The sequence below is a fragment of the Ranitomeya imitator genome, chromosome 2 (assembly GCF_032444005.1).
Source record: "Ranitomeya imitator isolate aRanImi1 chromosome 2, aRanImi1.pri, whole genome shotgun sequence".
Classification (NCBI taxonomy): Eukaryota; Metazoa; Chordata; class Amphibia; order Anura; family Dendrobatidae; genus Ranitomeya; species Ranitomeya imitator.
In genome coordinates this window covers 318134059-318153608 of record NC_091283.1, presented here as the reverse complement: position 1 = coordinate 318153608, position 19550 = coordinate 318134059, and the positions used below count along the sequence as shown (strand labels likewise).

General features: G+C 45.6%; 1 pseudogene; it reads right to left on the bottom strand.

The window, feature by feature from the left end:
• Positions 1–552: 552 nt before the first annotated feature.
• LOC138663457 (zinc finger protein 84-like) lies at positions 553–1973 on the bottom strand (annotated as a pseudogene).
• Between the last annotated feature and the right edge of the window lie 17577 nt (positions 1974–19550).

Genomic DNA, 19550 nt, shown 5'->3' with positions numbered 1-19550 from the left:
TGTACATTACCTCATTTTGAAATGCTTAAGCATATAGCCTGTGACCTTTAAGAACCATTTATTATCTCCAAATAGCCACAGTTCTGACAAAAGCCCTATAGTTCTGACAAACAGAGAACAAATGTATCGGCCACAATCCTCAGAATAACTCAGTCCCTCACTATCCAGAGTATCTATTTGCTAGTTAGAACCTGCATATGTTAAGTAAACTATATTTTTTAATTATTATTGAAATACTAATATTTTACAGTGGCTTACCCTCCTTCTGGAGTGTGTCAATGACTGCCTTCTAGACATCTGTCCAGTGAGCAGTCTTCCTCATGATTGTGGAGCCTACTGAAACAGACCAAGGGACCTTTTTAAAATGTTTAGGAAGCCGTTCCAGGTGTTTTTATTCTAATTTACTGACATAATGACTTTTGGGTTTCATTGGCTGTAGGATCTAGTCATCAACAGAAATAAACACTTGAGATATATCACTCTATAATGACTCTATATAATATAAGAGTTTCACTATTTGCATTTAAGAACTGGAATAAATTAACTTTTTGATAATATTCTAACTTAGTGAGAAGCACTTGTATGTGACTATGTAAACACAATTAAGAACATAAAAAAAGCTTCTCCCCTGTGTGAATTCTTTGGTGGCTAGAAAGAGATGGTTTCTTCACAAAACATTTTCCACAATATGAACATGAAAATGGCTTCACCCCTGTGTGTGTTTTTTGGTGGGTAACAAGATGCGTTTTCTGGTTAAAACATTTCCCACATTCTGAACAGGAAAAAGGCTTCTCCCCTGTGTGAGTTTTCTGGTGGCTATCAAGATTCGTCTTCCTGTTAAAACATTTCCCACATTCTGAACATGAAAAAGGCTTCTCCCCTGTGTGGGTTTTCTGGTGGCTAACAAGACTTGATTTGTGGTTAAAACATTTCCCACATTCTGAGCTGGAAAAAGGCTTCTCCCCTGTGTGAGTTTTCTGGTGGCTATCAAGATTCGTCTTCCTGTTAAAACATTTCCCACATTCTGAACATGAAAAAGGCTTCTCCCCTGTGTGGGTTTTCTGGTGGCTATCAAGATTCGTCTTCCTGTTAAAACATTTCCCACATTCTGAGCAGGAAAAAGGCTTCTCCCCTGTGTGGGTTTTCTGGTGGCTAGCAAGATTTGCTTTGTTGTTGAAACATTTCCCACATTCTGAACATGAAAACGGCTTCTCCCCTGTGTGGGTTTTCTGGTGGCTAACAAGACTCGATTTGTGGTTAAAACATTTCCCACATTCTGAACATGAAAAAGGCTTCTCCCCTGTGTGGGTTTTCTGGTGGCTAACAAGATTTGATTTGTGGTTAAAACATTTCACACATTCTGAGCAGGAAAAAGGCTTCTCTCCTGTGTGGGTTTTCTGGTGGCTAACAAGACTCGATTTGTGGTTAAAACATTTCCGACATTCTGAGCAGGAAAAAGGCTTCTCCCCTGTGTTGGTTTTCTGGTGGATAACAAGATTCGCTTTGTGGTTAAAACGTGTTCCACATTCTGAACAGGAAAAAGGCTTCTCCCCTGTGTGAGATCTATGATGTCTGATAAGAACATTATTATCTGTAAAACATTTCCCACATTCTGAACAAGAAAAAGGCTTCTCTCCTGTGTGGGTTTTCTGGTGGCTAACAAGATGCGCTTTCTGGTTAAAACATTTCCCACATTCTGAACAAGAAAAAGGCTTCTATCCTGTGTGGGTTTTCTGGTGGCTAACAAGATGCGCTTTCTGGTTAAAACATTTCCCACATTCTGAACAGGAAAAAGGTTTCTCCCCTGTGTGAGACATATGATGTCTGATAAGAACTTTTTTATCTGTAAAACATTTCCCACATTCTGAACAAGAAAAAGGCTTCTCTCCTGTGTGAGTTCTTTGGTGGGTAACAAGCTGCGCTTTCCGAATAAAACAATTTCCACATTCTGAACATGAAAATGGCTTCTTCTCTGTGTGAATTCACTGGTGACTGACAAAATCTGATTTCTGGTTTAAACATCTCCCACACTTGGAACAAGAAATGTTATTGTCTGCTTTGTGAAGGTTTTGCTGTTTGAGAAAGGACTTTTCTAGGGGAAAACTATTTTCATATTCTGAAAATGAAAATGTCTTCATTGCTTTAGGAGCAGTTCGTTTTTTAATGCGATATGAAATATGTGTATATTTGATTTTTTTTGTTTGTTTTATTTTGAATGGGGCGAAAGGGGGGTGATTTAAAACTTCTATATTTTTTTCATATTTTTTAAAACATTTTTTTTACTTTTGCCAAGCTTCAATAGTCTCCATGGGAGGCTAGAAGCTAGCATAGCCTGATCGGCTCTGCTACATAGGAGCGATGCTCAGATTGCTCCTATGTAGTAGATTTACTGCATTGCTATGAGTGCTGACCACAGGGTGGCGCTCACAGCAATCAGGCATCAACAGCCATAGAGGTCTTCAATAGACGTCTGGTTGTCATGCCGATGCATCGCTGACCCCCGATCACGTAACGGGGGTCAGCAATGCACGCATTTTAGACCTGATGGCCGGAAGCGCTAGTTAAATGCTGCTGTCAGCGTTTGACAGTAGCATTTAACTAGTTAATAGTGTTGGGTGGATCGTGAATCCACCCCGGGTGGATCGTGAATCCACCCCCCCCCCCCCCCCGCTGTTGCGAGCACATGTCAGCTGTTTTGAACAGGCTTTGATGCGGGCTCACCGCCGGAGGCCACATCAAAGCGGGTGTTCTAACCTCGGATATACTATCCCATCCGAGGTCAGAAAGGGGTTATAGGGATTTCATCTGCTCTGGTTTTCTGCAATTTTGTCATATTAGGAATTCTGCAAATGGTGTGCCCTCTCTCCTCTGGTATCTGCTCCTGCAATGTCTGCTTTGGACACCAGACGCTGCCTTACTCATTCTGAAGGCAATGCTGGTAACAGAGGTGGGGTTGGAACCAGAAGCTCTTGGCGGTGCAGGCTCCTCCCACCCACTAAGACTAGGGTGCCTGGCATCTGTAGTACCATCCAGTCTGGCAGTATAGGTGTGTGTGCTATCAGCTGCAGTAATCTGCTCCCTGTTTTAGCCATTTGGAAAGCACCATTTTTTTAATCAGATAAATGTGTATTAACGATAACAAGATTTACATCAGATCACATGTTTATACTCATTTTATGCTTTACAGTAAATTAACCCCCCATGGAGGCCTTATCAGGAGCAAACAATAATTCATCCATAGTTGACAATATCAAACAGAGTTCCAGTTTACCATAAGTTGTACTCTATAATACTATATACTGGTAGAACATTAATCCTATCCAACCACGGCTGCCATAATTTATGGAAGAAATCTAGCTCGTCCCTCCTGGTGTAAGTGCTTTTCTCAAGCTCAGTTATGTGGTTCGTTTGAGCAATGAATTCACGTCTGGACGGAGGTGCCTCTCTAACCCAATATTTTGCAATCAGTTTCCTTGCAGCAAACTATAATCTTGCAGTTACAATTTTAGTCGTATTGTCAGTTAATATTTACCCTAATATACATATCAACGGATCCCTAGGGATAACGTACCCATACATCACTCCAATGAGGACAATCTGGGACAATGCCAAAGCATATGCAATATGTCTGCCTGAGGCCGGTTTCACACGTCAGTGGCTCCGGTACGTGAGGTGACAGTTTCCTCACGTACCGAGCCACTGACACACGTACACACAGTGAAATCAATTTATCTGTGCAGATGTCATTGATTTTTTGCGGACCGTGTCTCCGTGTGCCAAACACGGAGACATGTCAGTGTTCGTGGGAGCGCATGGATTACACGGACCCATTAAAGTTAATGGGTCCATGTAAAACACGTACCGCACACGGACGTTGTCCGTGTGCAGTCCGTGTGCCGTGCAGGAGACAGCGCTACTGTAAGTGCTGTCCCCCCACTGGTGCTGAAGCCGCGATTCATATGTTCCCTGCAGCAGCGTTTGCTGTAGAGAAGATGGGAATAATCGTGTTTAAAATAAATATCTTCTATTGTATGAGCGGGCCGCCGATTACAGTCATGAATATGCGGCTCCACCTCCCATAGGGGTGGAGCCGCATATTCATTACTGTAAATGAGTGGCCCCACGTGACTGCTCATACAGTAGAAGGTGCGGCCAGGACAGGAAGCAGCGCCAGCCAGCGAGGGAGCCGGGTGAGTATTTTAACAACAGCGGGGGTGAGCACAGGGGGTGGGAGGGGGTTTGGCACATGGATATTTATTTTAAACACGATTATTCATATCTTCTCTACAGCAAACGCTGCTGCAGGGAAGATATGAATCGTGGCTTCAGCACCAGATGCAGGGGACAGCGCTAAACTTTATATTAAATGGGAGCAAGCATATGGCAGACTATACTAGATTTGAGAAAAAATAATGGGATATGTCATGGAGCAGTGGAGAAATTCCAGATTACTTAATATATACAAGTGAAAGAAATTTTCAATATATATAAATATACCGTGATAAGCAAGTGAGAAAATAGTATAAACAAATAACTAAAAAAATAATCCTTTTTTTTTGTTTCTCGTGTTTAAAATAAAGATCCATGTCCCCACCCCCCTCCCACCCCCTGTGCGCCCGCCCGCTGTTATTAAAATACTCACCCGGCTCCCTCGCTGGGGCTGCTTCCTGTCCTGGCCACACCTTCTACTGTATGAGCGGTCACGTGGGGCCGCTCATTTACAGTAATGAATATGCGGCTCCACCCCTATGGGAGGTGGAGCCGCATATTCATGACTGTAATCGGCGGCCCCACGTGACCGCTCATACAGTAGAAGATGCGGCCAGGACAGGAAGCAGCGCCAGCGAAGGAGCGAGCCGGGTGAGTATTTTAAGAACAGCGGGGGGCGCACAGGGGGTGGGAGGGGGTTGGGGAGATGGAGTTTTATTTTAAACACGAGAAACAAAAAAAAAAAAAGGATTATTCATATCTTCTCTACAGCAAACGCTGCTGCAGGGAAGATATGAATGGGGCTTCAGCACCAGTGGGGGGGACAGCGCTTACTGTAGCACTGCCTCCTGCATGGCACACGGACTGCACACGGACAACGTCCGTGTGCGGTACGTGTTTTACATGGACCCATTGACTTTAATGGGTCCGTGTAATCCATGCGCTCCCACGAACACTGACATGTCTCCGTGTTTGGCACACGCAGACACGGTCCGCAAAAAATCAATGACATCTGCACAGATGCATTGATTTTAATGTGTCTACGTGTGTCAGTGGCTGTCACTGTCAGAGGAAACTGTCACCTCACGTACCGGAGCCACTGACGTGTGAAACCGGCCTAATCCGGTGTTGCACTCATTTATGGTGGACCATTGGAGCTACTATGAATCCTGACCAGAAGATTACAGAAAATAATATTGCTCCACATTACAGGAGAGATTGTGCAGTAATCTGAATTTCTTAGGATGAAAAACAATGTAATTTATGAGGTGGAGTGAATCCATGAAACCAGGGCTGGAGCCAACACATCTCCAGCAGGCGGGAATAAATGTATGGTGGGTACAGAAAGTATTCAGACCCCTTTACATTTTTCACTCTTTGTTTCATTGCAGCCATTTGGTAAATTTAAAAAAGTTCATTTTTCTCTCATTAAATGTACACGCTGCACCCCATCTTGACTGAAAAAAATCAGAAACGTAGAAATTTTAGCAAATTTAATAAAAAAGAAAAACGGAAATATCACATGGTCATAAGTATGCAGACCCTTTGCTCAGACACTCATATTTAAGTCACACGCTGTCCATTTCCTTGTGATCCTCCTTGAGATGGTCCTATTCCTTCATTGGAGGCCAGCTGTGTTCAGCTGTGAAGCCTTTTTCAGTTTAGCGTTTTCGTTTTTCACTCCTCTTCTTCTCAGAGAGATAACTTTTTTATTTTTCCACCAATATGGCCATGTGAGGACTTGTTTTTGCGGGACGAGTTGTACTTTTGAATGACACCATTGATTTTACCATGTCGTGTACTAGAAAATGGGGAAAAATTCCAAGTGTGGTGAAATTTAAAAAAAAAAGTGCAATCCCACACTTGTTTTTTGATTCTCCGGGTCATTATGAGTTTATAGACACCAAACATATCTAGGTTCTTTTTCATCTGTGTGGTGAAAAAAAAAACCTTTGTTAAAAAAAAAAAAAAAAAAAAGGAAATTTGCGCCATTTTCCGATACCCGTAGCGTCTCATTTTTCGCGATATCGGGTCGGGAGAGGGCTTATTTTTTGTGCGCCGAGCTGTCGTTTTTTAATAACATCATGTTGCTGCAGATACAATCTCTTGATCGCCCATTATTGCATTTTTATGCAATGTTGCGGCGACCAAAACAAGTAATTCTGTCAATTTTACTTTTTTCTCGCTATTCCGTTTAGCAATCAGGTTAATCCTTCTTTTTTTATTGATAGATCGGGCGATTCTCAATGCGGCGATATCAAATATGTGTAGGTTTGATTTTATTTTTATTGTTTTATTTTGAATGGGGCGAAAGGGGGGTGATTTGAATTGTTATATTTTTTATTTTTATATATTTAAAAACTTTTTTGTTTTACTTTTGGCATGCATCATAATTTGGCATGCAGTCTTCATAAGAGACTAGAAGCTGCCACAACCCGATCGGCTCTGCTACATAGAGGCGATGTTCAGGATAAAGGGAAACTCTGCTGTTATTGTCCAGAAATTCACACTTGGCCTCACTGCACATTTAATGTTGTCCATCATAAAAGTGAAGTTTGGCCAGAAAGACGGGACCTGGTCTTGTAGGGACCATATGATCACATTCAGCAGCACAGAAGGGAGAGAAGGGAGATTCATCCGATATCAGGGATCTAAAAATGACCCAAGCGATCCATAATAGGATGAACAGCCAGAGACATAATATTAGGAAAGGTGTAATCTGTCTGTTTAGGCATTTCGCTTTAGAATATGAACGAGATCCCACCAGTTTAACCCCTTAGTGACAGAGCCACTTTGGTACTTAATGACCGGGCCAATTTTTAAAATTCTGACCACTATCCCTTTATGAGGTTATAATTCTGGAACGCCTTAACGAATCCCGCTGATTCTGAGACTGTTTTTTCGTGACATATTGTACTTCATGTTAGTCATAACATTTCTTCGATATTACTTGCGATTATTTATGAAAAAAACGGAAATATGGCGAAAATTTTTAAAATTTTGCAGATATGTCATGAAAAATAGTTAATAAATAACATTTCCCACATGTCTACTTTACAGCAGCACAATTTTGGAAACAATTTTTTTTTTTTTGGTTAGGAAGTTAAAAGGGTTAAAAGTTCACCAGCGATTTCTCATTTTTACAACAAAATTTTTTAGGGACCATCCCACATTTAAAGTCACTTTGAGGGGTCTATATGGCTGAAAATACGCAAACTTGACACCATTCTAAAAGCTACACCCCCCAACGTGCTCAAAACCACATTCAAGAAGTTTATTAACCCTTGACGTGCTTCACAGCAACTGAAACAATGTGGAAGGAAAAAATGACGGCTGACGTCAGTTCGCGCTTCAGCTGAGTGGAGGGAGCTTCGCTTTCGCCGCAGGAGCGCGGTCAGGTAAGAACTTTTTTTTTTTTTTATATATTGAGAGCAGCGATTCAGGGGGCCCGGGGCTGAATGCTAGACACACTGGGGGCAGAATGCTGGACACACTGGGGCAGAATGCTGGACACACTGGGGCAGAATGCTGGACACAGTGGGGGCAGAATGCTGACACACTGGGGGCAGAGTGCTGGACACACTGGGGGCAGAATGCTGGACTCACTGGGGCAAAATGCTGGACACACTGGGGCAGAATGCTGGACACACTGGGGGCAGAATGCTGGACACACTGGGGGCAGAATGCTGGACACACTGGGGCAGAATGCTGGTGGACACACTGGGGCAGAATGCTGGTGGACACACTGGGGGCAGAATGCTGGACACAGTGGGGGCAGAATGCTGGACACACTGGGGGCAGTATTCTGGACACACTGGGGGCAGAATGCTGGACACACTGGGGCAGAATGCTGGACACACTGGGGGCAGAATGCTGGACACACTGGGGGCAGAATGCTGGACACACTGGGGCAGAATGCTGGACACACTGGGGGCAGAATGCTGGACACACTGGGGGCAGAATGCTGGACACACTGGGGGCAGAATGCTGGACACACTGGGGCAGAATGCTGGTCACACTGGGGCAGAATGCTGGACACACTGGGGGCAGAATGCTGGACACACTGGGGGCAGGACTGGAGACAGGTGGGGCAAGAATGGAGATACGGGGCATGATTGGAGACACGGGGCAGAATGAAAGACATGGGGCAGGATTGGATCATGGGGCAGGATGAATATGATGGAGACAGATGGGGCAGGATGGGGAGATCATATGGGGCAGAATGGATACTCATGAGGGCAGGATGGGAGAACATATGGCTGAAGCCAGGAATGAGACACACAGCGCCCAGGATGGGGGATATTATTACCATAGGGGCGAATTACAGGATATTATTACTGCAGTGATGTATTTATTTTATTTTTTGAGGATACTGTTTTAAATGGGGGGGTGGTCCTTTTACTGTGTAGAATGATACTATGTCGCCTTTGATGGAATGGTCTGCGGGTGTCATATTGCATTTTCAGAGCCCCTGATGTACCTAAACAGTAGAATCCCCCCACAAGTGAACCCATTTTGGAAACTAGACCCCCAAAGGAACTTATCTAGATATGTAGTGATCATTTTGAATGCCCAAGTGCTTAACAGAAGTTTGACGCAGAGCCATGAAAATAAAAAATCATTTTTTTCCCACAAAAATGATGTTTTAGCCCCCAATATTTTTTTTTTCGCAAGAGTAACAGGAGAAACTGGACCCCAAAAGTTGTTGTCCAATCATTCCAGAGTACGCTGATACACCATATGGGGGGTAAACTACTGTTTGGGCACACGGCAGAGCTCAGAAGGGAGGGAGCACCAATTCACTTTTTGAACGCAAAATTGACTGTCGCGTTTGGAGACCCCCTGATGTACCTAAACAGTGGAAACCCCCCAATTCTAACTCCAACCATAACCCCAACACACCCCTAACACTAATCCCAACCCAATCCAAAACCCTAATCAAAAGCCTAACCCCAAAACACCCCTAACCCTAATCCCAACCCTAACCGTAATCAAATCCCTAAACCCAACACACCCCTAATCATAATCTCAACCCTAACCTCAAACCTAATCCTAATCCCAAACGTAAACCTAATGCCAACCTTATCCCTAATACCAACCCTAATCCAAACCCTAATCCCAACTCTAACCCTAACTTTAGCCCCAACCCTAACCCTAGGTTTAGCCCCAACCCTAACCCTAATTGGAAAATAGAAATACATACTTTTTTATTTTATCATTTTTTCCTAACTAAGGGGGTGATAAAGGGGGGGGTTGCTTACTATTTTTTTTATTTTGATCACTGTGAGAGGATCTCAAAACGTATCATTTGTATATGCCTGAGGAAGGAGCTGGTTCACATCGGAAATGAGTAGAATGTTAAAATGAAAAGTTTGTTGTTTTTTTTATGTTCATTTGTTTTGATACCCAACTTTCTGGCTCAGCACTTGGCAGCGCTTTTCAAAGCCCTGATTTTTTCCTTCTTCTCTTATCAGGGATTTTGGAAGCCAACAGCATCATTACCCTCTGTTTTCTCATCATAATATATATCTATCTTGTCAGGACATTCTACGTACGCTGTCATTTGGCTTTGTAGTTTACAGATCTGGGCAGGTAACGGTCAGAGTCTTCTAATCTAAGGGGGGAGGTGGATCTTCCAGGGTGAAAGTTCTATAGAAAAGGGCTTTCAATGCCTAAAGTCATTAGAACAGTTTTGGGTGGAGGAGAATGTTGTGGTCTAGAGGCAAAATGGTGATCATGGTTATACTCCTGGACTACACCACCGATAAAGCAGCCACAGCCGGTGATGAGAAGAATCTGTGACTTCTCTGCATTTAGTGGTTACTACTCACCTGGGTAGCCATATGTGGGAATCTCCTCTTTACACCACTCATCCTCCCTCACATATGTCTCTGTAGTATTAATATGGGTCAGATCTTCACCCTGAAACAAATATTGTAAAAGTCACCGACAGATGGAGAAGTCCCATCTATGATCAGCTCTAATCCTGCCATCTCCACCGTTCTCATTACACAAGTATAAAACATATAATACTGGTGGATAAAGGAACACTGAACACAAGACGTTCACAGCCATCTACACGTTGTGACACAGTCACTGGTAAGGTGATAGAGGGGAGATATGTGTCACTGCTCTTAACGGCGTCAGTGGTGTGAAACCAGAGCATTTTTTCTCCAGCACACTACGTGTTGTGAGGGTTAAGTTGTATAAACAGGGCTGGTTTTATGTGGACCTTCACAGAGCGGGTGGGAGAAGGTCCACTTTATCTCCCCTTGTAGACCCGCCAGGACCTGCGTGAGGACATGATCATGTGATCAATCACATGATGGGGAAGTTACAGGCTTGGGTTGAAATAACAGAGCTCTACAGTCTGGGCTCAGCTAGCCTGGAGAGAGGACTCCAGAGGCTTTGTGGCTCGTCATGCACAGACTGAACCTGTCCTGCTCCAGGGTGGGGTGCCACCCACAACATATGGACTGTGCTCCTCCAGAGCGGGGTGCCACCCGCAACATACGGACTGTGCTGCAGTTTTTTTTTCTTTTGTTATTTTGCTCCAGTTTTAGCCAAAAATTCTAAGTTTGTTTTCCCCACAAGTTGGTTTATGCTGCCTTACAATAAACCAATGAGGATTTAAAGAGACAGTGTTCCTATTTTTCCTACCTCTGTGTGGGGTACTCGGTACTGGATCTGCTACTTAAAGGGGATGTCACAATGGCAGCAACCCGGTCCGTGGTCCTGGGCGCCTAAGTCAAAGGGAATGTCCTTAAAGGGTCATTGAATAAAGTTTGTGCTCGTGATGCCACCTGTGGTATTCGGTCAGGGTGACTGACGCTGCTTAAAGGGGTCCTCTGGGGAGATGTTGTGGCAGCAGTGATGGTATGGCTTCCCACAGATGAAGCTGGGTCCCCAGGGCTTCCGGTGTATAGATAAAGACGGTGGGTGGTGTAGCAAGGAAACGGAGGACACAAGTTTGCAGTCTCTTTACCTGGTTTACTGATGAATTCAGGCAGCCACAGTCCATGGCACCAAATCACAGGTACAGGTAGGATCCGGCTGGCTTGGAAGCGAGTTGGGATTCCCTTTTACCAGGTGGAGTTAGAAGCCTTCCTTCTAGCGCAGTGGTGTAGTCCCTTGCTGCCTTAAGGTTCTCACAAGGTCCTCACGTGATCTCTCTTTCCCCCTTGTAGGTAGGACACTAACTCGTATAACAGGTGGCTCGAGCCTTTTTCTCAGGCTGGTAAGGGGCCATGGATATTGCCCCCCAACCTAAGAACAGCAGCCGGCAGCTGCCCAGAATAGGCACATTTATTAGATGCACCAATTCTGGCGCTTTGCCCGCCTCTTCCCACTTGCCCTGTAGCGGTGGCAAGAGGGGTTAATATTTGTGGGGTTGATTTCATCTTTGTATTGTCATGTGACATCAAGCCCACGACTCATTAATGGAGAGTTAGACACGTATCCATTACTAATCCTATAGTTATATGGTAATTAAAGACACAGCAAAGAATTAAGTCTTTTAATTGGGAAAAAAAATGACAGACTCCTTTAATATTCTCAATTTAATATTCTCAATTAAACCATACTTATGACCTTGCCTAATTCCACCGAAGCCCTCGATCTCCTGTAATAAACCAAAAATAATAAAACAACAATATCCCTCACCTCACCATTGTTCTGTCCCACGCCGTAATCCATGTCTGGGGGATAATTAGTTTTCAACAACCCCCCAGCACCAAGAATGTTATGCAGTATATGTATGTATAATAGTTTCCATGTGAAATGCATCAGTCCACAGGCTGCGCCCCTGGACAAGATATTCTCTTTCTGACCTCTCCCCACCTTTGTAATTCCCACAGCAAATATTGGCAGGCTCCGGCCCCCTGCGGCTATTGTAATGTAGGTCTGGCCTGCTGTGTTCCTATTGGCCTGCCCTGTGTATCTGTGTTATATATTCTGTGTGCTGTAAATAAAAGTTGTTCTTAGACTGGAAATACGTGGAGAAGCAGTCAGCTTTTATATGCTCTCATGTAATCAAGAAATTCCTGCCAGCGTCCTTCATTCAGAATCTACACTAAAAGCAGAGTGGACTTCCTGAAACATGGGGTGGTACTGAAAGAGGTACCCCAGCTTGGTAGACCCCGTTACACTGGTGGCAGACAGGGGGATGTGATATCCCTTCTACAGGAGGAAAGGAATGAATGGAAGACAACTACCAGAAGTTAAAGAGGACTACATTAAAAGATCTGGTGGAAGCCCAAGGGTTAATCGCCAGCAACAAAACAAAAGCGGATTTGATAGCAGCCATCATGGAACACGACAGTGCAGCGCCCCCAATGTGAACGTGGAGGACACTGAATTCCAGAGGGAGGTAAAGAACAGACTGATAGAGCTAACCAAGATGGAGATGGCAGAGCGGACCAAAGTGGAGCTGGCCAAGATGGAGATGGCAGAGCGGAGTGAGGAGAGTCAGCAAGCAAGAGGAGCTCTGGCCTCCGCCCAGGTACCTTTAACAGTAAGCCACAAAAAGATCCAGTATAATGCCTTCCGACAGTTGGGGGAGGCAGAGGAAGACATTGATGGCTTTCTGCAGGACTTTGAGCAGCAGTGTGCCCTTCATCAAGTGAAGCCGGAGGAACGGGTTCAGATTCTGGCCAGCAAGCTGACAGGCCGGGCAGCGGACGCCTATCGCACGGTACCCGATGAGGACTGTATGGACTATGAGCAGATCAAAGAAGTATGCACTGACACCAGAGGCATACCGCCAAAAGTTCCGCGGACTTATAAAACGAGTAACCGATACCCACGCTGAATGGGCCTGTAAATTACGGCGGTCACTGCTACAGTGGGTACAAGGGAGCCAAGCAACCACTAAGGAGGACGTCCTCCAGCTCTTCTTGTTAGAACGATTCTTTAATGGACTAAACCCCGAGACACAGGAATGGCTTCGGGACAGGCGGCCAAGGACTCTTGAGGAAGCCGCTCGTCAGGCCGATGAACATCATGACGCCAGGAGGCCTCAGTTGTCCGGATCAAAGATGGTCACTAGGGGTCCGCCCATGGACCTGGAGGGCCCCAAACCACCGAAGATTGTAGGGGGACCAGCTAGAAACCCGGCCTACCACAGTTCCCCTGGGGCGCGATGCCACACCTGCCGTCAGCTGGGCCACCTGGAAAGACAATGTCCCAACTGGACTCAGCATACCCAGTGGCCAAAGGCGGGAAAAGCTACCTTCCGCCGGGCCACTGTACACTGCTACCAAGGCGAAGCTGACCCGGCATTGGGGGCTACAACTAACCAAGGGGTGGAAGACATGGAGGAAGTGCTGCATGAAGTAGACCCCGTGCAGGCAGCCCGGGCAGATAATCGACAACAGCATCGACAGGTCGTGTGGGTTAATGGGAAACGCATGCAGGGACTAAGAGATTCCGGAGCAACTTTGACCCTTGTGAAGCCTCATCTCGTCCGGGACCAAGAGAAGACGGACCGGACAGTGGCAGTCCGTGTAGCAGGGGGAGCCATACATCGACTGCCCACTGCCAGGATTCACCTGAACTGGGGAGTTGGGGATGGCCTTGTTGAGGTCGGCTTGATGGAGGATTTGCCTGCAGACGTTTTGCTGGGAAATGACTTGGGGCCCATGTTGTCTGCCTTCTCGGTTGCCCCTCTGGCTGAGACATATCCTGTGACCACCCGGAGACAAGCTCGAGCTGCGGAGGCGGAATCACACTCAGAGGAGGCCCAGGTAAGACATCCCAGCCCTACACATATTCCCATAGCCAGACACATTTCTTGGGCCACCCCAGATGAATTTAAGAGGGAGTTACTTGAGGATCCTTCATTGGAGGGATATCGTGGGAAGGCACAGGAGGGGAGAGGGGTACTGGAAGGGGAACAGTTTATATGGAAGCAGGGACTCCTCTACCGGATCACAGAGCAGCACCACACAGGGACGAGCCCCACTATAAAACGACAGCTGGTAGTTCCCAAGAAGTATAGGCAGGAGTTACTGCGAATCTCTCATGACATACCCTTGGTCGGGCACTTCGGCATCAGTCGCACCAGGCATCGGCTGACACAAAACTTCTTTTGGCCGGGGGTAACCTATGATGTTCGTCAATACTGCCAGACCTGTGACAGTTGCCAGCGCATTGGCAAGAGGAGAGATCGATGCAAGGCCAAATTACGCCCCCTCCCCATTGTGGAGGAACCATTTAGCCGAGTAGCGGTCGATCTGATAGGGCCGTTAGCCAAACCCAGTCCGTCAGGGAAAAGGTATATATTGACAGTGGTAGATTATGCCACACGGTATCCAGAGGCGGTTGCGTTACCTAACATACTGGCAGAGATGGTGGCGGCTGCCCTGCTCCAGGTTTTCTCACGGGTTGGATTTCCCCGGGAGATTATCTCAGACCAGGGTACCCAGTTTACAGCAGAGGTGACCAACCAACTGTGGAAGCTGTGCGGCGTAAAGTCCATTAGAAGCACCCTGTACCACCCGCAAACCAATGAGTTGTGTGAACGCTTTAATGGGACGTTAAAACAACTCATTGGGACTTTTACCATGACCTACAGGGACTGGGAGAAATTCTTGCCTCACCTCCTGTTTGCCTATCGGGAGGTACCCCAAGAATCCACGGGGTTCTCCCCATTCGAACTGGTATACAGGAGACGGGTAAGGGGACCCCTAGACTTAGTGCTAGAACACTGGTAAGGGGAGGGCACCATAGAAGGGGTACCTATTGTACCCTATGTGCTGGAATTCCGGGACCACCTACAGGAGCTGACCCAGGCTGTTCGTGAGAACATGCAGGCGACCCAGCGGCGCCAGCGCGTATGGTACGATCGGAGGGCCAGAGAGCGCACCTTGGAAATAGGACAAAAGGTCCTAGTGTTAGAGCCCACTAGGCAGAACAAGTTCCAACCTGCTTGGCAGGGGCCCTACCAGGTAGTGGGGAAAATAGCCGACACCACCTATAATGTCGCCGATTGTGACGACCCCAGGGTTATCCGCATGTTCCACGTGAATATGCTGAAGCCCTATCGGGAGCGCCCTGAAGAGATAGTGGCCATCTGTGCACCTGAAGCAGAGGATTTAGCTGGACTTCCCTTACCTGATGTCTTAGGGGAGAGGACTCAGTCTAAAACATGGGACCTGGTACACTGGGGTGAAGACTTAGGTCCCCGGGAGAGACAGCAGGCAGAGGAGTTGTTGAGGCAGCGACAGAGGATGTTTTCTGGGAAACCTGGGTACACTCACCTGGCACAACACAAGGTTGAGACCCAGGATCAGACCCCCCTGCGACAACCCCCCTTCCGCGTCCCTGAGTCTGTAGGAGAATGGATGCGGCAAGAGATACCAGAGATGTTGCGTTTAGGGGTCATTGAAGAGTCAGATAGTCCCTGGGCATCCCCGTAGTGTAAGTGCCCAAGAAGGATGGGACTACACGGTTTTGTGTAGACTATCGTAAGCTCAATGAGAAAACAGTGACGGATGCATATCCCATGCCGCGTGTGGATGACTTGTTAGACCGGCTAGCAGGGGCAAAGTACTTGACCACCATCGATCTATGCAAAGGCTACTGGCAGATTCCCCTTAGTCCTGATGCTATTCCCAAGTCGGCATTTGTCACCCCGTTTGGCTTATTCCAGTTTCGAGTTATGCCATTCGGGATGAAGACTGCCCCGGCGACCTTCCAGAGGCTGGCTGACCGGCTTCTGGATGGTCTCCAGGACTATGCGTGTGCCTACCTGGATGACATCGCCATCTACAGCGCGACATGGGAAGAGCATCTAAATCACCTAGAGACAGTATTAGACAGGATCCATAAGGCTGGAATCACCCTGAACCCAAACAAGTGTCACGTGGGCAAAGCAGAGGTTCAGTATTTAGGGCATTGGGTGGGAAGTGGGAAACAGAGACCAGAACCAGCCAAGATTGAGGCCATAGCCAAATGGCCCACCCCACGCACTAAAACCCAGGTCATGGCGTTTCTAGAGACAGCGGGGTATTACAGGAAATTCGTTCCCAATTACAGCAGCGTGGCCAAGCCCCTCACTGATCTGACCCGTAAGAACCAACCCCGCCAGGTAACCTGGACCCCAGTGTGTGAGGAAGCCTTCCACCAGCTAAAGGACGCCCTCACCAATACCCCTGTATTGGCCGCACCCGATCCAACTAAAAGTTTCCTTGTTCACACAGACGATTCTATGTTTGGATTGGGGGCAGTATTAAGCCAAGTCGGGCCGGACGGCCAAGAACACCCGGTAGCTTACCTGAGTCGGAAACTACTGCCCCGTGAAGTGAGCTATGCGGCCAACGAGAAGGAGTGCCTGGCAATAGTATGGGCAATCAAAAAGTTACAACCATATTTGTATGGACGACAGTTTTCCCTCCTAATGGACCATAATCCCCTAGTCTGGCTTAGTCGGGTCTCCGGAGACAACGCCAGATTACTGCGGTGGAGTTTAGCCCTACAACCTCTGGACTTCACCATCCACTACAGACCCGGCAAACAAAACGGTAATGCCGATGGACTAAGTCGACAAACGGAACTCGTACCAACCCCATAAACTTCAGTCATACCCAAACCGATCCGTTAAGGATCAGACTGTGTATGCCGATCGCGTCGCTGAAAAGGGGAGCCGTGTTACAGAACCCCCCAGCAACAAGAATGTTATGCAGTATATGTATGTATAATAGGTTCCATGTGAAATGCATCAGTCCACAGGCTGCGCCCCTGGACAAGATATTCTCTTTCTGACCTCCCCCCACCTTTGTAATTCCCACAGTAAATATTGGCAGGCTCCGGCCCCCTGCAGCTATTGTAATGTAGGTCTGGCCTGCTATGTTCCTATTGGCCTGCCCTGTGTATCTGTGTTATATATTCTGTGTGCTGTAAATAAAGGTGGAGAAGCAGTCAGCTTTTATATGCTCTCATGTAATCAAGAAATTCCTGCCAGCGTCCTTCATTCAGAATCTACATTGAAAGCAGAGTGGACTTCCTGAAACACGGGGTGGTACTGAAAGAGGTACCCTAGCTTGGTAGACTGTTAAATATTAATTATTCTTATTTTTATTCTGTATCGAGCACATGGTTTCTTGCTGACACTATGAAAAGCTATTTCTGTGTATGTAGCTCAGAGTATAAGTTAACTCCATATACAGAAGACACGTGATCTGTAGAAACCATATAAATAACGTCTCTAAGGAGGGTGGGGGCTTTTTGTCACGTGGGACGGTCACCTCCCTTCCTTCACCATCATTCTCCATGGACATGGGACAAGACACGAGGAACAACAGCTGTTAGCTACTCCATGCCATGATGACTTCAGACTTTCACACAGACAGATGACTTCTACCATTCAGAACCCTGGAAAGATGAGTAACAGGAGAAGCGCTGATATTTACACATGGACACTCTGTTTGTAATTGTTTCATCTACCTTTTATGTTTTTGCTGCGATGGTGGATAACTCAATAAACCACTATACTTTCGTCAGAATATCATGACATTTTTCTTTTAAGAATAACGCACCTGGTTAAGTCTTGATTAGATATTTTTGCTCAATAATGATTTTTAACATAGACCCCGTTACAAGCGGCAGCAAGTGTCGGATGATGGGAGTAATAGTCCCTAAAGCCCCCACCTGCTGTCATCGTTGATACTTTAATATAACTCATCATTCTATTCTGCTCCTGACGATCGCTGGCAGAGCAGGGGAGAACGATGAGAGCCGTCTTCAGCACCCGTCACAGGGGAACAGTGTTAAATATTAATTATTCTTATTTTTATTCTGTACCGAGCACATGGTTTCTTGCTGACACTATCAAAAGCTATTTCTGTGTATGTAGCTCAGAGTATAAGTTAACTCCATATACAGAGGACACGTGATCTGTGTTGAACATATATAAACGTCTCTTAGGAGGGTGTGGGGGCTTTTTGTCACGTGGGACGGTCACCTCCCTGCCTTCACCATCATTCTCCATGGACATGAGACAAGACACGAGGAACAACAGCTGTTAGCTACTCCATGCCATGATGATCTTCAAACTTCACACAGACAGATGACTTTTACCATTCAGGACCTTGGGAAAGATGAGTAACAAGACAAGCACTGATGTTTACACATGGACACTCTGTTCGTAACTGTTTAATCTACTTTTTATGTTTTTGCTGCAATGGTGGATAATTCAATAAACCACTATTTTTTCATCAGGATATCATGACATTTGTCTTTTAAGACTAACGCACCTGGTTAAGTCTTGATTAGATATTTTTGCGCAATAACGATTTTTAACATTGGTCAAGCCAGCCAGTTTTGATTTTTTGTGCTATTTTTGCGTGAATTTCCTTCTTCTTGCACACGGGGGAAGACAGAAGAGTTCCGCTAGATTGTGCAAGTATTCAGGAATTCCACTTCAAAACTTCAAGTCACAAAGAACTCATACAAGAACCTACGAATTACGGAGACTTTAACAGGTGTCAGACGGATTGACAGCAAGCACTGGTAGTGTTGAAGATAGACGTGCTAAAAATAGCCGTGCTGAAGTCCGGAGCCCAGCGTTGTACAGCAAAGGGATTACAAGCTGAGATTTCAAGGTAAGACAAATGGATTTGATTAATTCATATGCTAAATCAAGTCAGATAAAATTTGTAAGTTTGTACGGATCTAGCTTAGAAATATTTTGGGTCTCTTTATTTGCAGAATGCAGAATAGCGAATTTGAAATTAGATTCTAAGCTAATATCTAGGAAAAAAGAAAAAGAGCAACTGAAAAATATTTTACATATGGTGTATGTATTTAATGAGTTTGTAACAGAGAAGTCCAAAAAAGACAGTGTAGAAAGAATTTCTAAGGAAACTAATGATGTACCCAAGATTGACTGTAATGGGAAGAGTGAGGAAGATGTGACACACGTATCTGTGATGACGATGACCACCCAAAGTGACATTGACTTTGTGACTCAGGATGAAAAACAAGATGGAGGAAGTGTAGGAGTCATGACAATTGACAAAGATGATCTACGAGGGACAGATGTACAAGGGCCACTAAAAATAGAAGACGACTCAGAGTCCCAAAAACTCCAACCTAATTCTAGAAAAATCTTGCTAAAATTATGCAAAACCATTCCTGCATATGATGACAAAATCCATGTGTGCAGAAATTCAGAGATATTTGAGAGTTTTGCTGATAAGTTTGATTTGACTAATGTGCAGAGAAATCAATTGTTTAAAATTTGGATTCCGGGAAATTTTATGAGAAGATTTTCATTAGAAATGCAGAATGATGAGTTCCATGAAGAGATTACTGATGTAGAAAGATTAAGAATTTTGATTTTC